This window comes from Uranotaenia lowii, chromosome 2 (assembly GCF_029784155.1).
Source record: "Uranotaenia lowii strain MFRU-FL chromosome 2, ASM2978415v1, whole genome shotgun sequence".
Classification (NCBI taxonomy): domain Eukaryota; kingdom Metazoa; phylum Arthropoda; class Insecta; order Diptera; family Culicidae; genus Uranotaenia; species Uranotaenia lowii.
In genome coordinates this window covers 434,010,502-434,031,780 of record NC_073692.1, presented here as the reverse complement: position 1 = coordinate 434,031,780, position 21,279 = coordinate 434,010,502, and the positions used below count along the sequence as shown (strand labels likewise).

General features: G+C 37.9%; 1 protein-coding gene and 1 long non-coding RNA gene across 8 annotated transcripts in view; both read left to right on the top strand.

Annotated features, from left to right (window-relative positions):
* LOC129746472 (teneurin-m) overlaps positions 1–21,279 on the top strand; it is a 359,103-nt gene that overhangs the window by 138,682 nt on the left and 199,142 nt on the right. The gene's annotated exons all lie outside the window — the stretch shown is intronic.
* Positions 1,642–2,977, top strand: LOC129746476 (uncharacterized). The gene is made up of 4 exons (XR_008737305.1): positions 1,642–1,875; positions 1,997–2,304; positions 2,500–2,665; positions 2,724–2,977. It is a non-coding gene; the product is annotated as an uncharacterized LOC129746476 (long non-coding RNA).

Below are 21,279 nucleotides of genomic sequence, written 5' to 3'. Positions count from 1 at the left end.
GCTCTATTGAAATTCCAGTAACCCATTTCAGAATGGCAGCTGCACATCCCGAGGCTACTTTCATTGCCAATAAGCCCCGCCCAATCATAGCCGCATGACCAAATGGGTCCTGTAATTATGATTAGCCTTTCCTTCTTTTATTGTTGACATATCCAGGAACTTCATAAATATTATTGCCAAATTATATGAACTTAGCCCCCTAATACGTCCAATAAAAGAAAGACATGTATTTAGTTTACGATTTCAATTATACAGGTAATTCAATGAATCAATCTTACCTTTTTATGGAACCAAAATCTCACCTTTTATCTTACCTTACCTTTAAACATCTTACATAAATGTTACCGTAACTTTAGCCTCACTCCCGTTTCTGACAATGCCAGACGTTCTCGGTAAATTATGTTCTCCTTAATTTTCACAACCTTCCTTTAACTCAAATGATTTTACGGAAAGCAGTGCGAGCAAAAACAAAACTTGTACGCGTTAAGCGGAATAAAGAGTTTGTCTTGCATCTTGAACGTGTGCAAGAACTTTCAAGCATGAATGATTGCTTAATTTCCTCCCTTCTTATCTTCTATGTGCAAGTTACTTTGTCAACGACGCGTAGTAGGCTGCGCTTTATAATGCATAACACATTACATCAAGATTTGCCCTTCTTCAAGCCATCAAACTTTCCTACCTGGACGGCACGACACCAAAATCGCAATTTAATCTTCATAGTTAAGGATTTCTATTTTTTCTCACTCCACCACTTTAAACTTCTTATTTGCTTAAAGACACTCATTAAACACTCATTCTTCTCAAAACACACACAAACGGCACCTTTATAGCATTTTTTTTTTCCTTCTCAAATCTTCTCAACACAGCGGATTGGTTATTTTTCTTAAATAACCTACATTTTTTGATGTTTTCGAAGCCATTCCACATAATTCGAAAAAAATTCCAGATTGACGAAGCTTCTCCCACTCCGTCGTAGCTTCGTCAATTAAATAATAGTTCATTTGACCCACGCTTGGCGAAAATAAAATCAACAGCGCTCGGGAAGAGAATCTAAACGCGCCGCACAAATTAAACTCGCTGGCATTCCCCACTTTCTCAGGTACAAATCAGGTTTTTTTTTCAGTTTCACTCATCATATCAGCTCATTTTGACACAACAAATACTTTTTTCGACTTCTTGCCATTTTTAGCTGAAAATCACGAAAATTATTAAGAAAAATCAACTTTTAATACGTAGCGCAATGAGAAAATAGAAAAACGCGTCCGCACTCGACCAAGGCCTACTCGCATCACTTATTTTACTTAACAGTGGAGATTTGACCGGAAAATGCATCTATTTCTGTGACGATCGTAAAAGTGTGAGATATGAGTTAGTGGGTATTCATTCTTCTTCGTGCACAATAAGCTTTGATCGATTAGCATCTCTTCGTCAGAGACGCCAGACGCTTGCTTTCGTCGTGTCAGTTTTCCTTCAGATGATCGTTCGGGCAGGGAGCAAATAGCTCGAGGAAAGTACACGGAAAAATTGAGTTATTCATTAAATGTATTGCGATTACACCTTCAAAATAACTAATTGATTGTTGTTCAAATTTTGTATAACCCCAATTCATTTTTGGGTAATTTTGGGTCATCAATATACAGATGCAAACTAAAACTCAATTATTCAGCTCTGTATAAAAAGTTTGCTGTTGTTGGAAAGCTTTGGACGGGATGTCAAAGCATACAATTTTTTCAAATTTCCGGGATCAAAGCAAATTAATGGACGCGTATCAATACTACCTCAGGGAAATTCAACGAATTAACGGTAAATTGCTCGTAATGGTTCGTTTTAGTGATGTTGATAATTTGTGCATAGAAAATTGATCTGAAGAATCGGGTAAGTTGAAGTGAAATTTGCTTTGCAACTCTCCCGGCTGCGGTCAAGTAGTCGCGACAAATAGCTGGAGAATTATAATAAACATAAATTCTTTTTATACATTTTATGGTACGACAAACAGCGGCGGAAAATAGTTGAAAAGCGATGAGGAGCAGCATGATGGGGTCGTTTTGTGTACTGCAACCCAATGCTCATGGATGGTAATCGGAATACGTATCGAAATCGTCCCGTAAAAAGAATGCGAGCCCAAAAAGAAGACAAATGAAAGCCAAATTTAAAGAAATTGTGAATCAAGGTCAATATCCTCCGGAAAAACTTAAACCGGAAGAGATGTATCGGCTGATAATGTTCTCCAGTTTTGATTCCTCCTTAGCATAAGGAGCTTTTGCTGCAAGGAAATCACATAGCACCTGGAAAATAAATTTTAAGGTAGGTAATTGTGTTAAAAGGTATTTAATAAATCTTTCACAAATAGTCAAAATCTGAATATTAACTGAATTAAGAGAGTAGAGTTTTTTTTAAAAATAATTTATTGATTTCTATTTGGAACTCGGAAGAAATCTTTTATTTGTTATTTTAATTATTACAACCTTCAAAGTTAATAATTTTAACCTCACATTACAGATGCACATATAAAGAAAAAATGAGGATAGTGTAACCGGTTTCTGATTCCTGGGTGTTATGCTACGTATAGCATAGATAGTCATCAACATTTCAAGTTTCTTGTGGAACTGTGGCCATGAAATTCGAACACCTTTTTCTAGAGGATTCGATGCTGATGACGGTGAAGGTAAATCGCAACTTTTTTTTTTCTAATTTTCAATATTAGTTAACAGCATTTTTTTCAGTTACACAGGCTGAAAAAAAAAGAAAACAGCATCTCGGGACCATGCGAAAGTATCGATAAGCCTGATGGAATGAATATCTCAGATCGAAATTGCTTTTGATGGAGCCTGGCATAGGGTTATAAACAAATGAACAGGTTTACATAAATTGTTTTTTACTTTTCATTCTATTGCTATCAGCTTACTTTATCAATGTATCGGAATGCTAAATAACTTATGTTAATTTTTAAGATTTGAAATATTCATTAAAATTTAAAAGTCTACCTTTACCACTGACCGCTTTACTATCGTTCTTTGACTTACAAAATTTGAAATTTGAGAATTCAGTGTAATAGACCCGTATTTTAGTTCGTATTTTACGATAAGTTCAATTTCAACTTTTCAACTCGATCTTCTTTTTCAGTCCCCTTGTTTATTTGACGATGAAAATGTACAATCCCAATACCGATGAAGAACTTGACTGCCGCTCATAGCAAGTCCGTCCCATTTGCATTTTCATCATTTTTGCGTTTATCCGTGGAATCACCTTCAAATTATCGGTAGTTTTAGGAGAAAAATTTTTTTTGAGTACTTTGTTCTGATGAACATTGAAAAAAACCACAAGTAAATTTGTCCCATCGTGAAAATGATCGCAAGTCGGTCCCATCGAAAAAATCATCACAAGTCGGTCCCAAAGTCAATAATTATATGGTGATAGACGACCATGTAGTGTGCTTTGAAATATAACGTTGCTACTGTAAGAGTTGTGCAGCCAGCAGTTATATTGGATATGATACAGAACAACCCGGTTGTAACAGCAATTTCTCGCATGTTATAAAAAAAAAGTGAAATATTTTTGCTATTTTTCCGCACATTCTACATAAAATTTTCATTGTATAAAATAATAACGCAAAAAAGGTCTTTACTTACAGTTCTCTTCATACCTATCATTAAACTTTCTAAGCTTATTCTGTATGTATTCGGCCGGGAAAACTTGATAATTTTCACCCAAAAATATGGCAATCTCCTGGGCAATAGATTTATAAATTTAAAACTCAAAAACCGGGCCATAACCGGCCAAATCTGGTCAAAATCCAGGTATTTTCCTATAAAAGGCAAGAGAAAAGGTAAATAATAAACACATAAAAACAGATTTTTTTACCAAGACACATCAACGGCGGGCATTTGAATCTTATTTTACTATTCCAAAAAGGTATGCGAAGCTATTTTATTTTTTATTTGAAGTAATTTGTCCAAAAAACGATACATTTCATGAATTTAATTGTTTTTGGTTTTTGGTTTGCATTTTGCAAAAATTGTGAAAAAAATTCAGAAAAAACGGATTTTGTTTCCTCGATATCCGGGCAATCGGATCAGACCGGGAATTTCCCATTTATTCCTTATAGATCCGGAAGCCTGGTTAAAATTGGGCAATCTGGAATGCTTACCGAAGGTTGTTCAAGAAATAGGTTCCGTTAGACGGGGGCAAGCTCTCTTCTAGCCTTATTTTTTCATCAGCGTTAGCAGTTGGCTATGGAATGGGACTGACTTGCTATCATTTTTGCTAGATACCTACCATGGAAATAATCGCATATGCGTCCCAGAGCATAATTTTCATCCCAAACAAACTAAATTTTGGTATTTTTGAACGAGCAATGACGCAAAAGTAATTGTTTGTCACGTAAGTAACAAATGCTGTTGATTGCCGCCATCAAAACCACGGAAAAATACGAAAATTCTCAACACAAGTAACAAAATTCAATTGCTGTTTTCTCAACTCAACAAAAACGCAAATGGGACGGACTTGCTATGAGCGGCAGTTGAGGTCTTAAAACCAGACAGATTTTTATCTTCTTAAGCGACCGATGAGGTGTGTGCAAAGCGGCAGCACAAGTCTATGGGGCCTGACGATGGACGCAGTAATCCAATGCTGGAGGAAAAGTTCCGTAACAGGATAATCAAGACATTCCGTTGCTGAAGATTTTTTGAGTTCAATATTTACAATATTTTTCATGTACTTAATGATTTTTATTTATGTTATGTTATGTTATTTAATATTATTCAAAATGTAAATTTATAAATAAAGAATCCAGCAAGAATAAATTTTGTTGAAGAATTCATATCCGGGCATTTAATTTTTATGAGCAAACAGATTAAAAAAGTGCTGTGGCATCCCTGCATTCGTAAAAATATACAGAATGGACTAACTGGCTGAAAGCTCAAAATGTATAAAAGCTTTTTGCTCACGCTCTGCGTAGAGCGCCCAAACATAAAACTAAGTGGAGACACTTTTCTTGAAACTGACTAGAATTTTATACAGAATAGAGTAACTTTGGTTACCGTGTAGTACAGACCACAGGCGATTTCCCTCTTGGTATCGAACAGCAAGTTTTGCATTGGCGATCCCTTCCATGTTTTCAAATAACGAATTCACGAAAAATTGTGTATTAGTAAAATGAGGGAAATCTCCTGGTGGTTTTCAAACTTGTTTTTGCAATTGTGGCCATCGTTGAGTTCGAAAGTTGGTAATGAAACATCTTCAAACGGTAATTTTACATTTACCTAAGAGCATTTGAATGTAGAAATATCAGTACCTCAGGCGGGTACGGTAGCTCATCCGGCAGAAATTTCCAGCATCCAAGGCTAGTACGCCAGTGTCTTCAGGCGAGTATGTCAGCACACCCGGCAGAAATGCCAGCTTCCAGGGGCGAGTACACCAGCTTCCCCAGGCAAGTAGGTACGCCATCACACCCGGCAGAAATGCCAGCTCCCAAAAACGAGTACGCCATCTTCCTCTGGCGAGTACGCCAGCTCACCCGGCAGCAATGTCAGCTCCCCCAAGCGAGTTCGCCAGCTTCCCCAGGCGAGTACGCCAGCTAAGCCGGCAGAAATGCCAGCATCCAAGGCGAGTATGCCAGCTTCTCCAGGCGAGTACGCCAGCACACCCGGCAGAAAAATCAGCTAAACTTTGAGCTTATCTTCTAAGTTATATTAGAATTTAACATTTTGGATCTTTTTTCAACCTTTTTGACGAATATTTGGTTGGGTTTGACGAGCCCGAACTTTGCGCCATCGCCATGAGAAAATTTTGAAACAACAGTATTTAAATTTCATTTACAAGACTGAAATAGCGTATATCTAGAGTTTGTTTTGATTTAGTCGTATGAGCCACTCAACGAGTTTCGAGAAAATCCCTGTGGAAGTTCCGAAACACCTTTTTAATTCTAGATTTGAAACTATAGTTTAGAATTGCCTGAAAACTTGGTATAAAATTGCGAATTGGATTAATTAAGAAGTTACCTATGTATTTAATTTGAGCATCAATTTTGTTCTTATTAGCCAAATTGTACTTACAACCTTTTGCATTGATCGTTTGGCACAAACGTCGTTTTTTAATTTGGAGAATTCATTCTGAAAACATGATTGCATTTGTCCATGACTTCGCAATTACGTTTGAAGTTGTATGAAGAAAGGATCAAAAGAATCGAGAGCACGTAAATTACTTGGAAGAGCCCGTCTAGGTGTTTCTTGAATCGGGTTTCCTGGGTACTGTCCATCGAAGTTGAATGTCTCTCCAACTGAAAATGTCACTTATTTCACTTACCCAGTCACAAACTCTACCTCAAAATTCAACTACAATCACTCGTACAAACTTTTTTGTATTAATTAATCATCACTTTTCACAACATTTCAACTCTTTTCTAAAGACTTTCAACGAAAGTGCAAAAGGACCGATGAACCAAATCTCCGAACTTTTGATTTGCGACCAATTGCATGCACGCCAATACAGAGCAACGCAAAACGTCGTTAAAACCAATTTCACTCGAAAATGGAAAAGTCATTATACGTTTCATCTTGAAATCACTTAAAACTTTCAAAAAATTGATACAAATTAATTGGGAAAAACTGCCTGTTGATGCATTTTTGTTAGAACGTGAAGTTCGCCTATTCAAAATGAGGTTAATAGTTCTTTCGTGTAGGACCAAAAGGACGAATCTTCCAAACCAAAACAAAAACGGCCGATCAATTGGGTGAAACTTGCAGGCGTAACTGTAATCGAAAACAAAAAAAGGGCAAAACTCGAAAATATCTGTAATTTAATGAAAACAGTTAATTTTTTTGAAAACCAACAAACATTAATTGAATATAATGCACATTTTTTAATTTTTTGAACAAAATGTGGTCGTAAATAGGATTTGATTAGATGTTTCGAAAATTCAAACGCGTTTTCTCGTTTAGAGCTAACTATTAGTTTCGTCCTTATGAAATGTTACACTAAATTTGTCCTCCAGTGTAAAATAAAAATTCAGGAATTATTTTCAAATGCATTATTAAGGAATAAGAAATGAAAGTTTTGGTATCATTCTGATTGCATTAACAAAATCAACGCGCAACACATTACTTAGTTTCTGATCTCAATTCACACAGTTTTTGAACTAAATTTACGTCTTGAAAATCGATCTTCAAGAAAATCGATCGATTTACAGTTCCCACACATAGTGTTTTACAAATTTTATAAACGAGGTTTTTGAAATGAATAAAATACATGATGGTTCCACACAAGATTTAAAAATTTCCTTCTTTGTGAATTGAATTTACTTACATATATGCCGCAGTTTTGAATAAGTTCAAAAAAATTAAAATTATTTTAAATATGCCAATATTTTTTTCATTTTTTTGGTTTAATTCAAAAATAATAATTTAAACACTTATTAAAGTTAGAAAACTGTTAAATACTGACTGATTTTTGTTTTTTTTTTTTTGTTTTTGAGAATCGGGAATTCCGTAAAACCAGGCGGGAAAAAGTCGGGAAAAAGTAAGTTAGACCATGCGGGAAAAAGTCGGGAAAAAGTAAGTGATCAAAAATTGAATTTGGGTTACCAGTCTTTTGAAAATAACTGTTCACACTCGGAGTCATTTTTAAGTTAGAATCCGACCAAATAACGCGTTTCCAAAAGTTCATGAGGTTATTGATTGTTTTGTTTCTTTTCGTTGGTGATCTTGTGTCTTTCCCTTTCCCGTATCGTGCGAATGATCGTTTTTGATATTTATCTTCAGGTTGTTCGCCAACGCTGCTGAGAGTCCGATGCTTCTTAACGGCTTAATCGAAGTTTCCCAGCCAAAAACACGTCACAACACACGAATACATTGTTTGTGTCAGATGTAAACAATCAGTTGTCAATACCTAGGGGTCTACTGATTAAAAAAACACATTATTGTCTTAAGACATTAAGGACTGCGAAAAAATCTAAGCCCAAAATCACCAAAATTTGGCATTCTCTATCTCAGAAACGAGTTCACGCCAAAATAACGTACCTTTGATCGAATTTCTGCTAAACCCCTTTTTGCTCTAGCTAGGACGTGTGTGCTTTTTCAAACGGAGCAACCGTTGCTTTCGCGGCAACCATGGCAACCGAAGCAAATTCCATAAACTTAGTATCTTTGAGTTATCAAAAGTATTGTACACAATTATGTAGGATAACATTTCTTGATAAAATGTATCACATTTGGGTAATATATCGTATTTGAGATATCTCGTATTTGGTCTGCAATGCGTTGAGTGGAACTTTTTTTTGATTTTTGACAAGTACATATTAAGTGACAGCATTATTTTTACAATTTTCATAATAAAAAAAAGGGTACTTAAATGGCAAAATGATCTACTAGTTTCCTACTTTCACGAAGTTTTAACAGAAATTCCATATGAAGGTGTATTTTTACTTTGCCGGTCACTGTAGCGCACATCACAGCTGGTGGGATGGGTGATTGCAGTTGCCGTCACCTGGAGAATGGGTTACAAACCAGAAAAAAAAGTCGGTCGGCCTTAGTTTCCCACCTTTTGCCAGAGTCCTCGCCCGGTGTTGGAGATGACTTTTGTTTCGATTATTGAATTTCAAAGAATCGCTCGTTTGGTGTTTTGTCGTGTTTTTTTTCTATTTTAGGTGGCAGCACATTGAGATTTCGGTGGGTTAACTGAACCGCCAGAAGAGCTTTCTAATTTAATTATATGGGTGAACGTGGCTTAGGTTGAAAGAGTTCTGCAGGACACGGAGAAAAGTTCGGCCTAATTGGAATCCAATGACCGGCTTGTCTGATTGTAATGGTATCGGACGTTCGTTATCGAGATTCTCAAATTGATTGCGAATTTTGAGAGTGTTTGGTTCGTAGTTTGGTGAATACCGGTGTTTCTCACAATTTTTTTATAGCAACTCAATTACGCAACAAGTTCCCGTCGCTATTTTTCAATGGATTTCATAGTTCAATTCTCATCCCAGCTTGAAGCTGTCAACTTATCGTCAGAAAAAAAAAACTTAATCATATGGCTGTTATAACTCGAAACACTTTCGAAAACGCCTCCTAAAACTATAGCGCACACACTGATGGTCTCCTGCTATGCGGTTTAGCTACAAAAACATTCGCTTGCCAATCCCGGGTGCTGCTGATGGACGGGTTAGGTTATGTAATGCCAAGAAAACAACAACCGTGATCCAGATCGAATCGCATCTCGCTGGCCGTGAGTCAGAAAACTGGCAAACTGTTACCTCCTACCTACTTCTTTTGATGGACAGCTCCGTCAGCTCCCTGTGAGTCGTTTAATGACGGTCAGTTGCAGTTTCGCACCACTGCTAAACTTTCCTGAATCTCAAACAATTTTTTTCAGTTGATCAATTTTTGTGAAATTTGAATGTTTTGTTCTTAAATCTCAAACCAGAAAAATGTTCACTCCTTTAACACAATGTTTTCTTCCAAACTTCGTGTTCACGTAGCTCCTTTATCAGCACCAGTCTGTCACTTATGCGCCATGCCATGAAGGTTAAATATGACACTGTGATATACCTTCTAAAGCCAACAGATATCGATGGAAGAAACTGGTGCGTAGAGGCTGTCCTTTTGAATGTTTCAGTTTCACGCCAAAATAACGTGTCTTTGATCGAATTTCTGCTAAACGCTTTTTTGCTCAAGCTAGGACGTGTGTGCATTTTCAAACGGAGCAACCGTTGCTTTCGCGTGCCACTCTAGTCATGGCAACCGAAGCACGTCAAGTAATGATTTTTTGTTCGTCAAAAGCATGCCTTGGTGGACGATACGTGTAGTATGAGAGAAAAAACATGAAAACAAAACAATCAAGCTTCGGCTACGGCTGAATGAAATGTAGGCAAAGTGAATAACTAGGAGATGCGTCTCGCCCCACAGCTCCCTCTCCCGATTCACACCTCATAGAGACCCGGTATACACGTTTTGATGTTTTGACAAGGCTTCGAAGCCCATTGAGTGAGAGACACGAAGATGGAATGATTACATCGTGTGCTCCCCCATTTTACGCCTTCTAGCTCGTTTGACTTTGTTTAGTTGAGTGAAGGCCACAAGGAAAAATATGCGTCAATCAAAGTGAGCCTGGCCTGTCACACCTCGTCTCGATTTTTTTTTCGATAGGTTACGATGGAAACCACCTAAATTGGGAACACTGGTTGGCATACTTTCCATAGAACACAGTATTTGATTCAATCCAATAACCCATCTGCAAGCTCACTCGCTCAGAGGTGTCAAACGTTGAGCGCCACCTTTCATCTCTTGCGGGAAGGCAAAACGAAGAAATTGCTTTCTTTCCTCACGTTGAACAATTCGCAATCTCTGCCAGCCAGTGGAAGACAAACGTAACTAGGTAAGCAACCTGCACCAATTCCCTCGGTCAATTTTCCCCCGTTCGTTCGGTTTTTCCACTGGCGCGTATCATTTTTTTCCAGAATGTTTACAGAGCAATTCACCTCTGAGATTTGGATTAATTTATTAGAAGCGAGAGTGCTGAGGACGGCAAAACATCGTTCACGTTCCTACCTCAACGGAATTGAACGGATTTCATATAGCGATTTCAAGGAACCCATTCTTTGGGGAATAGAATAATTGGGAATCGTATGTGCTGGTTGAAATATTTACCTCAGAGAGTCATACTGCGGCGCAGCTTCAGTGGAAAATTTACATTGACAGTGATCTATTGATGGCAATCTGACGGTTAAAGTACCTGGACTAATCAAAACCATTCGTCGACTTCAATGGAAATGAGCGCAATTCGAGACTTAAAACGCAAGTTCCAATCAAAACTTTTCCTCCTCTAATTAGGATGCTTCAGATCGCCCCTTAGAATGAATTATTTTCTAACTGTTTACTCACGTTTTACATTCATATCATCGGAGCCTGCTTCGATCCTCACAGATAGCGTAGCCTAGTGAGTGAGTGAGCAATGTTTGATCACACCGGGAGATGCTTGTGTTTATTTTTCATTAGAATATTAAAGTAGTGTAGAGCACCCTCGTCGAAGTTGGCCATGCAGAAAACTCCCATCGGAAAAACTCGAACTGAAGGCCTGTCTGGGTCGGTCGGGTCCACTCGTTGTCCGCTGTGATTTCCGTATGGTAGAAAAGTTCTCCCAATGCATATTCTACGTTTGCACAATCAGCAAATCGTCATTGATAAAACACATGAATCAGCTCCACTAGCTCAACACACAATCACCCGCACAGTGCCGGCTTGATCCAATGCTGATGCCTGGAGTTCGACGCTTAAATCGAAGCTCCTGGATTCAGACCCTGGGATGCAACCCCGTAGCTATAGATAGGGATATGATGCGCTACATGAATATCACAAGCAGAAAAACCGGCAGCATTTGAAAATTAAATTTCTCATCACCAAAGGGCTCCATTTCGTTTTGCTGATGAATGAAGAACATCCTCCGGGGCGTCGACGTCGCCATCTACCGTGATTGGGTGCAAATTTGATCAAAGCTGAGCACCGAGAAATGTTAAGCAAATTTTGAGCCATCTCTCGTAAGTAACGACTGGATTAAGCTTTCAATCTATCAACGTGTTATTCAAAATAGAAACATGGGGCGTGGGTAATTCTGAAAACTCTACGTTACGGTGCATTGATGTTCAATCCAAAAACGGCAATCACCTTTGATCCATGGCCCTGGTGCTGGTGCTCTTAACTCAATGACGTCGTTTCGTTGATGATGATGATGCATTAATATGATTGTAAAAATTCTATCTACTTTCTCCGGGAAGTGCATTCGTCTGACGACGGAAAGAATTCCTCTTCGGTAGCCCGCCTTCTTCAGCTCCTAACCCTGGTAAAAATGCTACCTCATCCAAGCAAGCAACGACTAACGTTTTCCCACTGCAATATTGTCGACAAACCGATACGGTTTGATGCACGTCCAAATCCGAGCTGCTGAACCGTAGAATAGGGTAAAGGCACTTAAAATTTGAACAGTTTTTTTTAGAACTACAGGAATCTGATAGAACCTTTACCACAAGGTGCAATAAATTCGACAATATTTTTTTGCCTAGAGGAGGGCTTCAACATCGAAAATGGAAGAATGAAGAACCTGCGTTATGAGGCAAATGTCCTGGTGATGAATTTTGCCTGAGTGAATGCGGTTGATTTCACCTGCTGTGCTGCACCGAACAAGTGTGTGGGTGGCTGCAGAGTTTTCTCTAAATATACATTCGTTCGAACTCAACCGGTAGGCCTACTTGTTTATGTTTTGATTTTAAGCCTTTCGTTGTTTGCTTTGTTCGAATGAATTTCGGATTTGTTGGGACCACCGCACAGTACAGTACAGTACAGTACAGTACAGTAGGCTTACGCGGATGGCGCTCCTTATGCTGATACGAAACTGGTGTTTTGTTTGTTTACGAAACATTGTTTGAGTAATTGGTTTATGACATGTTTTATTTATTTGATACGCATAAATTGCGTGTTTGCTCTGGCAGTAAATGAGTTGTTTTGGTTTTGAAAAAGAATCAAATTAAGGATTTATTCGTTGTACCCGACCAAACACAATGAAAGTAAAAGCTGTCAAATGGAACATCTCTGTTCAATTAATATGCGATTAAAATTTTGAACTTTTCATCTCAATAATTTAACACAAAATCCACTAGTATGAGTGTCAATTTCAAGAAATTCACTATAACACGCCCATAATGTGACCTTTGCCAGGACCACATCGAGTCAAATGGCAGGACTCGTCAACGCCTGCTATATTTGTCAAACCAAGATGAACATACGAACCTATTGCTAGAATAACATCTTGACAAGTCGACATTCGACAAGCAGATTCCAAATTGACAAACCAAACACGATGATGACGAGGATGATGAAGAAGAACCGTTCGTCTCCAGAGGTGTGTGGAAGAAGAAGCTCTCGAGAAGGCAACCTTTCTCGGTTCAAGGAAGCGTGTTGTTTATCTTTTCTATTGATTAAATAATTGTAAATTTGTGAGCAGATATAGCAAACCCACTCCCGAATCTAATGCAGATGAGGAACAAATTCCAACCGACACATGGCTACACAGTTAAAAGTTTTGAACCAGATATATTTTTAAGTAATCCTACCGAACTCGGAAATTAATTGAATCCTTACCAAAAAACGACTTTTGACAATAAAAAACGCAATTGTTTCCATCAACTTATTTCATCAGTGTGAAAGGAACTTTCTGGTGACCGATTTGTGGTTTGTCATAGTCAAAACGAGTCGAATCGAATCCTACCACTAACCGTTGTTGGAAAGTTGGGGAGGTAGAGACTTTGTCGATTGGAATCTACTTCCAAGAGTCTAGGTTGGTTGGTTGAGCTCTACTTGGGTCATACGATGTGTGGATTGTTTCGTTTCGTTTGCCTTCCTTAGGATGGTGGATGGGGAGAAGAGTCTTGATTATTTCAGAGATTCTTCCTCCTCCGGTATCCTCTGCGGGTGCGATCGAGCGGATTGTGGCCAGTGGGAAGCAAAATAAGCAAAACTTTGTGGCAGACAAATTCCTGATAGGGTGCTGGGTGAGGTTGGCTCGTAAAGATGCACATTTTGCACACCAGTTGTCCGCAGCAGCACCCCGATGCCCAACACCAGCACATCCAGTTTATCATACACCACCGAAGGATCTATTTCGAAAATGCTCCATTTGGGGAGAGAATCGAGAATATGGAAAGGCGATGTGCACACGTACGGAACACAAATACTCAATCGTAGCAGGCGGGGGGTTTCCGATATAAGGCAAATAGATATTTGGTGCAAAGAGCCGATGATGATTGGGGCAAGTTATTGCATGGCACACTACGTTCAGGTTAGGTGTTACTGAGGGAAGCAGAAGATTCAAACACTTATAGAGAGCACTCAGTCAGTAGACCGACGACCGTGCTGGGGAATTTCGATTTGGCAGAAGAACATTTCGGTTTGTCCATTGCTGATTCAGTCTGTTACCTCAATTGGCAGCTTGAGTGAAGCGGAAAATTCAAGTGCTCTATAGCTTTTCGGTTTTGGTATTCCTCATCCGGATAGAAACGAGAAAGTGGGACTGGACTATGGAATGTTGAGCAGAAGGGAAGGGGATGCTTACCAATGCAATTTTATGCGCAAGCAAAGGCAGCCACCAAATCGACACGCTTTGCATTAAAATGGTACACGTACGTATGTAAATGTTGTACTTGGTCCAACACATGTCCTTGTCCAGAGTCTGTTTCGGCAAAAAGGCCCACTTCAGAACTCGGCTTTGCAAGGGAGCCAAGTGAGAAGATATCCATGAACATTACATCCTCCATGTTTACTTTATTCCTGTGTAGTCGGTACCTTCTTCGACTGGCAGGAAAGGAGAAAAAAGACCTGTCCATAGTGATAAAAACGATCGATGCTCTTTTCGATTTTGTTCCGATCCATGTTGGAGTGAGAAAATTACGAAACCATAAATTACGAACGGCACTTTATTCCGGAAAACACAACATTCTGGAATAACTCTTGCATATCTGGGACCTCCCCCGTCTCACAACGGGCTGGAAACACATGTCCAACTCAATCCTCAATCCTAGCAACGAAACGACTCCAACCGTTGTGTTATTCTAAATTGGGAAAATATGTGCGGAACACTTGTTTTAGCGTCGCCGCTTCATGTTAGGCAAGAAGTCCCATCGATTCATCGCTGCTTATACACTTCACTCAGCTCTGTGGGCCTGCAGATAACATCGCTAGTCACGAAACAATCGACAAAAACCACTTCTCGACCAACTTCAAAGGCGCCAGCAGCAGGAGAAGAGAAGAGAATAAAAAAAACCATCCCCAATGTTCCTCGATTGATTTGGCGCGCCTCGTCGTTCTACTGGGGCTACTAATCGACCCCCAGAAAGCCAGCGATGCTTAACTTGTTGTGTGCCCGAATATTTATGTGGTATTCAAATTCCTTGCGCCATAGATGGGTACCTACATCCATAAATCGAAAGAGGTCGCGTCAGCGCTTATCGCTAGTTGCAGATCTGACCTCGACCGGCGGCGCTAGACGATGCATGAATGCCTAGTAAATCACTTACTTTTATTTGGGTGGGGAGGAATGAGTTTCCTAGATACGATCATATTCAATTATGTAACACTAAATTGTGGAACACTTTGGGGGATTTGTCTATGAAATGAATTCTTTTACTCAAGAGTTAGTTGAGAGCTTATTGCAATTGCTAGATCATAGCAATCGAGTAAGATTTGAATTCTCATCAAAGCAATCAATGTCATATTTGAATTTTTATCAAACCATTGGATTTTAAAAATTGAATATAATCACAGCAATCGTTGGTTGGCTAGTACACATAGAAACATGTGGCAGTAGCTAAGTTAGTCGAAATTTGGTTTCCTTGTCTTGACATAACTGTAATCAATCCAAATAAGTAAAAATTTAGATTTTCTAGTCCCTGTTCTCCTATCATGGAGCTCCCAGCAGTTTACTCAGAATATTCTTCAACGAGTCTTAATTTACACGTGTACGTAGCAAGTGCTGCACGGTTGGGTGTATGGCTGTTGTTCCACCCGAAAACTTCATACAACCCCCGGGAGCAGAATTACATCACCATGCACCAAAAGCGATTGAAGGAGGAGGAAACCTTCAAGTGGAAGCTGTCCCCTCTCGTTTTTAAGTCTAAAACCTGGAAAATTGCTACATATCGTCTGGAGATTTCCGCAAACAAGCTCTTTTGCCGCAATAAACTTTTCCTTATTTTCTATACTTTAGTGCTGATGCTGCCCCCATGAAAGCAAGCAACAATAAAATGCTGCACGTGTATTTGTGTTTTTGTGTGTGTATTTGTCTGAGTTAGTCCATGAGTATGGAAAATTCTTCCCACGTTCCATCACTCAACGATTGCTGCTTAGCCCGAGCTGAGCCAAAGTAATGTGCATACTTACCACACCTTCTTCCTCTGCTCAGCTCTGAATGTTCCTGTTAAAGCGTTCGTCCAAGGAAACGAAAGTATCTCCTCTTCCAAAGGAACTCCACAACGGTAGTCGAGTAGTAGCAAGCAGTACCTCCTTTTTATAGTTTCCAGAAATGGTTGCATTTTCCCATCCATCTATCCCGACCTAACGAACCAACTTCAGCACACGAAGAAAGGGAAACCAGCCATCAGATAGGATAGGATAGGTAGCTGAATGTGTTGTATATCTATCTCTCAATACACAAAATTGCTCATCCCAGCCCACTTAAGTGCACCGGTTGGTCGAAAATTGTCGTAAACAACTCACTTGTCATTCCTGCATCCATCTATGCTCCCGGTGGAATTCGGGGGTTCAGATTTTCTGTATCTTTTGCTTCATTTGTCAGGGAATAACTTTGCTCCGGCATATTTGCGTAGCAGGCTACCAACTCTATTGGTTTTCGAACAGATTTCATAGCTCGTTACCATGACACAGGAGAAAGAGTTTTTTGCATCGGCCGTAGCAGAAACAAAAAATAACTAAATCCGAAAGCAACAAAGTGCAAGAAGACGCCGACGAACCGGAGTAGGCCTGGTGAAAAAAAAGTGCATGTTGCACTTATGAAACAATCATGTAACCATGTGTGCTTTTGTCGTTCAATCTCAGTGACCATGCCGCCCAACAAGCCACACGGTCAGTGCTAACTTGATGCTGGCCCAAATTTTCGAAAAGGGCTATGTTTCAAGTTTGCGACATACCTTTTCTTTTGAGAAAAATGAAGAAAATTTATCTATTCTACCATTCCCAGGTATTACAAGCTAATCAAATGTGGCCCTTTTGAAAATTTGCATCCGCAAATCTTCACGGACTGTTGAGCTGGAACTTGTCAAGATGCATTATATGGTACACACATAAATGCGTGTGTGTTCTGCTGCCCGACGAAGAGGACAACATAAAACATCTTGAAGAAGAGCAGAGTTCTTGCATCATCCGTCCGGCAGAGTATCTCCACATAAAACCTGAACCCATATCTGATGCTTCGAACCGAACCTCCGAGGAAAGTTATTGACGGGCAGGAATTTCATCCTTGCATCCATGCTTAGCTGTGCGGTGCTGTGGCCATCACAAGTTACAACCGATATAAATACAACAACTGGTACTGTAGAACAAAAACAACAAAGTAGTAATTTTTCTGAGGCAAAAAAGAGGCCGACCGTCACAAACACTCGGGCTTGCATACACATATTCACACACAGTAAGATGTAAACGCTTTTCCCTTTCGTCGTGTCAAATGATGGGGAATGTTTCCCTTGGACAGTGCTCTGGGATATATGCATATAAATTTTACCCCGGTGGTGTTCCGGATTTCTGTGTTTTGTCTTTTCCCCATCAGAAGCCGTTTTTCTCGTTTCTGACAGTTGAACAGGAAACAGGAACATGTGATGTGTTTCTGGTAAAAACGGCTTTAGCTTAGCAATAGGAGCAACAGCAACAGAACAAGAAACATAGTTAAGTCCGAGCGGTTTTCTCCATAAAGCCCCCGGGAGAATTCTGCTTGACCTAGTGTTCTGGTCAGGAACATGCCGGCTTATGCAGAATTGTAGATTTTTTTTCTTTACTTTCTTCTTGCTGCTTTGCGTATTCATATTTTTGCATCCTAAGGGAGCTTGATAAAGTTCTTGAACAAGAGCTTTCTTCGAAACACACTGTGAAGACAACCGTAAGAGTTTGGATCTTGGCGAAAACTATTTTGAGGAAATTTAATTTCTTCGTTCTTTCAACGTTAATAACAATTCCATTTTATAGGTACTTAAATGCATATGATAGAACAACACAAATTTCAAAATATTTTTCTCTTTTAGTTTACAATCTTTTTTGTGGTAGAAAATTCGACTGAAAGAGTGTTTTTTCCGGCTTGCAGTCTTGTTTTTAACAAAATACAACAACGATTCGATCCTTATTGGATCTTCTTCAGGGAGATTGCCAACTCAGCTGGTCGTGAACAGTTTTCTTTTGATCTGTTTTCAACTAAAAACACAGTAACTCATTTTTAGCCCCTGAAGAAGATCAAATAAGGATCGAAACGTTGGAAACGTAAATCAGTACGTAGTTTTTGTTGAAAAACAAAGACTGTAAGCCAAAAATCTCCCAGAAAGAAAATATATTTAGAATCAAATTTTAAGTAGGTTTCCAGCAAACCAGGAATAGCACTGGGAAATCTTGAAGAAAATCGTTTATTTGAAATAAAACTCCCGAAAATACAAAATTCAAAAAAATCTTTCAAATCTGTGAGTATTACCCAAAGTTCACTGTTTTGTTACCATGGTTTTTTAATAATAGTTTGCTAAAAAATCGATCTGTGTTGAAATTATGTGCAAAACATACGTTTTGGTCGTTTCTGCAATCGCTTAGAACTCATTATTCATGTAAACCCTATTTTATACTAAGAGCACTTTAACTCTGCACTGAATAAAGACAGGACATTCAGTAAAGTCCCATAATTTGATTGATTGTATAATTTCACAACTTTTAAGAATAAATTTTGCCTTTAACTCCCAAAAAGGATTTTTTTTAAATTTACAACGTAGTAACCTTTGACATATTTTTGATAGGTACTTTCACGTTTTGGAAAAAAAAGTCTGACGAGCAAATGTTCTGAAGTTAGTTTACTGCTAAAATGAATGACAAATGCACTTTTGGATTTTTGAATCACTGTGTAGTGGCCTAGTATTTGCACTCCGTTATTGGTTCAAGACAAACAAAATTGTTCCAAGAACCTAGTAAAAGTATGCTGGGAAGAAGCAATATATGGAGTGTATTCGAAAAACTTTGCTTTGAGAATACCTTTTGAACGCATGGATGGAAATTTAGGAAATTTTCATTGAAGCTACCTAGTAATGTAATGTGGATGTGTACACAATTTGGTAACAATTTGCCAAGTAGTTTTTGGGATATCGCCCAACTCTGAAGTTCATTGACAAAATATTTTGGGCAGGATCGAGATAAATCCAGGAAAGTCCCAGTGGAAGACTCGAAAACAGCTGGAAAACAACTAGTCGACCAAAGTTCACACATAGACTTGTTGAAGAAGTCCTAGATGATCCAAAAGTGAGCTTAATTTTCAATAAAAGTGAAAATGATTTTAATAAGTTAAGGAATGTGAGAGGCTTTTTCAAGCTCAATCCGATAATATTAATAGAGGAAAGGATAAAAAAGATAAATAAGCTACCCACCGTTAAAATAAACAAAATACGGTGGTCAAGTTGTGCGCAAAATATTTCGACGGTCAGTGGGGAGATGTTTTGTAAAAAATCATAATAGACAGCAAAACGAACACTTTAGCGGCCATCTGGCAGGTTTTCAGCCAGAAACTTTTCGTTTGTATTTTCTGAAGACAAACAAGGAGAAATGTTTGGAAAATTTCATGTTTAGTATTTAAGGAGTCTAACGATCTGTAGAAACTAAAAATTCACTCAGTGATTTATAACGATTCACACGATGAGTGGATAAACTTACAAAGAAAACTGCCTCCAAGTGCGACTGTTTTCCCTTCAATAGGTCCCAAAAAGTTTATACTATGTTTAGTTGGATCTGGAATCGTGCCATTACGCAAAAACTGTGATGGACTGATAAAAAACAAATATGTTGTTTTTAAGCCGGAGGAGGACAATCGGCTCAATTCGTTATAACTTCGACCAAACAAAGAATTTTAAGTTATTTTGAAGGCCAAGCTTCAGGAAACAGAGAATGTAATCAAGAAGAGCAATTTAAAAAAAAAAAAAGGTGGTTCAAAGTATGTATTATAAATGAACATAACATTATCAGGTAGATTTGCTGAAAATTTTATCAATATCTATGCATGTATTCAAAAGTTATTTGCCAAACAAAGTGTTGCATTTTTTTTAATACACTCTTTGGTTTCACTGTAAAGGTCTCCGGCTTCTGCAATAACGACGCCGGCCAAGTCCATGTAGTCAATAATCAATTTTATTTTTTTGAACTCTTAAACTGAATCTTAAATAATTGACTGAATTCTGAATCTGATTCACAATTTTTCAAAAAAAAAAAACAACATATTTGTTTTGTGATGGACTGATAAAAAACAAATATGTTGTTTTTAAGCCGGAGGAGGACAATCGGCTCAATTCGTTATAACTTCGACCAAACAAAGAATTTTAAGTTATTTTGAAGGCCAAGCTTCAGGAAACAGAGAATGTAATCAAGAAGAGCATTTTTTTTTTTAAAAAAAAAAAGGGTGGTTCAAAGTATGTATTATAAATGAACATAACATTATCAGGTAGATTTGCTGAAAATTTTATCAATATCTATGCATGTATTCAAAAGTTATTTGCCAAACAAAGTGTTGCATTTTTTTTAATACACTCTTTGGTTTCACTGTAAAGGTCTCCGGCTTCTGCAATAACGACGCCGGCCAAGTCCATGTAGTCAATAATCAATTTTATTTTTTTTAACTCTTAAACTGAATCTTAAATAATTGACTGAATTCTGAATCTGATTCACAATTTTTCAATCAATTTTCATACATTTATTATTCGTAATGCTCTGCTGAATTCTGAACTTTGAACTGAAAATCTGTCACTGATATTCTTAATATCAATATTTGATCCTTTTGATGAATTCTGAATCATTATAAATTTTTGAATCAGAGTCTTTATCGTTATTTTTCAAGTCAAGTTATAACGTTATTTAAAATAAAAAATCGCCTAAATTTCACGTTTTGAATTTTCCGAAAAATTTTAATTCGCATTCTTAACACAAAGTTTCAAATCTGGACTCGCAGATCTGAATGTGAAAGAAGGTAACATCAGTAAACTTTTTTTAAGCTCTGAAGTTAAGATGATAAACTAATAATTTTAATTCACTAGATAACCTTCATGAATTTAAATATCATTAAAATACGTTTTTTGAAGGGATTCGAACTTCATATGAAGCATTTGTCCTAAATTCAATACGTTATTAAATTTAATAGGCTACTAATTCTTAAAGAGACATTAGAAAATCTGCCTTGAGACAAGAGTTTTAAAGACGAAAGCCCGAAATTTAGTTGGATTTCATGTATGAATTTGAAACGGAAATTGTTTCGACTTTTGAATCGTTAATATCGTTAATATCATATATTCGTTATTACTGAATAAATGTTTTGTAATTTATAATTTTGTTTAAATAATTATTCGGCCCATCTACTCTGGAAAAGATTTCAATTTTTTTATTCTCTAATACTTTATACTACATATTAAATAGACACTGATTTCAGAAGACTGATTTTAAGAAGCACATTAAAAATATCTAAAATTTTTATTTTTTGACAAATTGAGCAAACAAATCAAATTGTTCCATT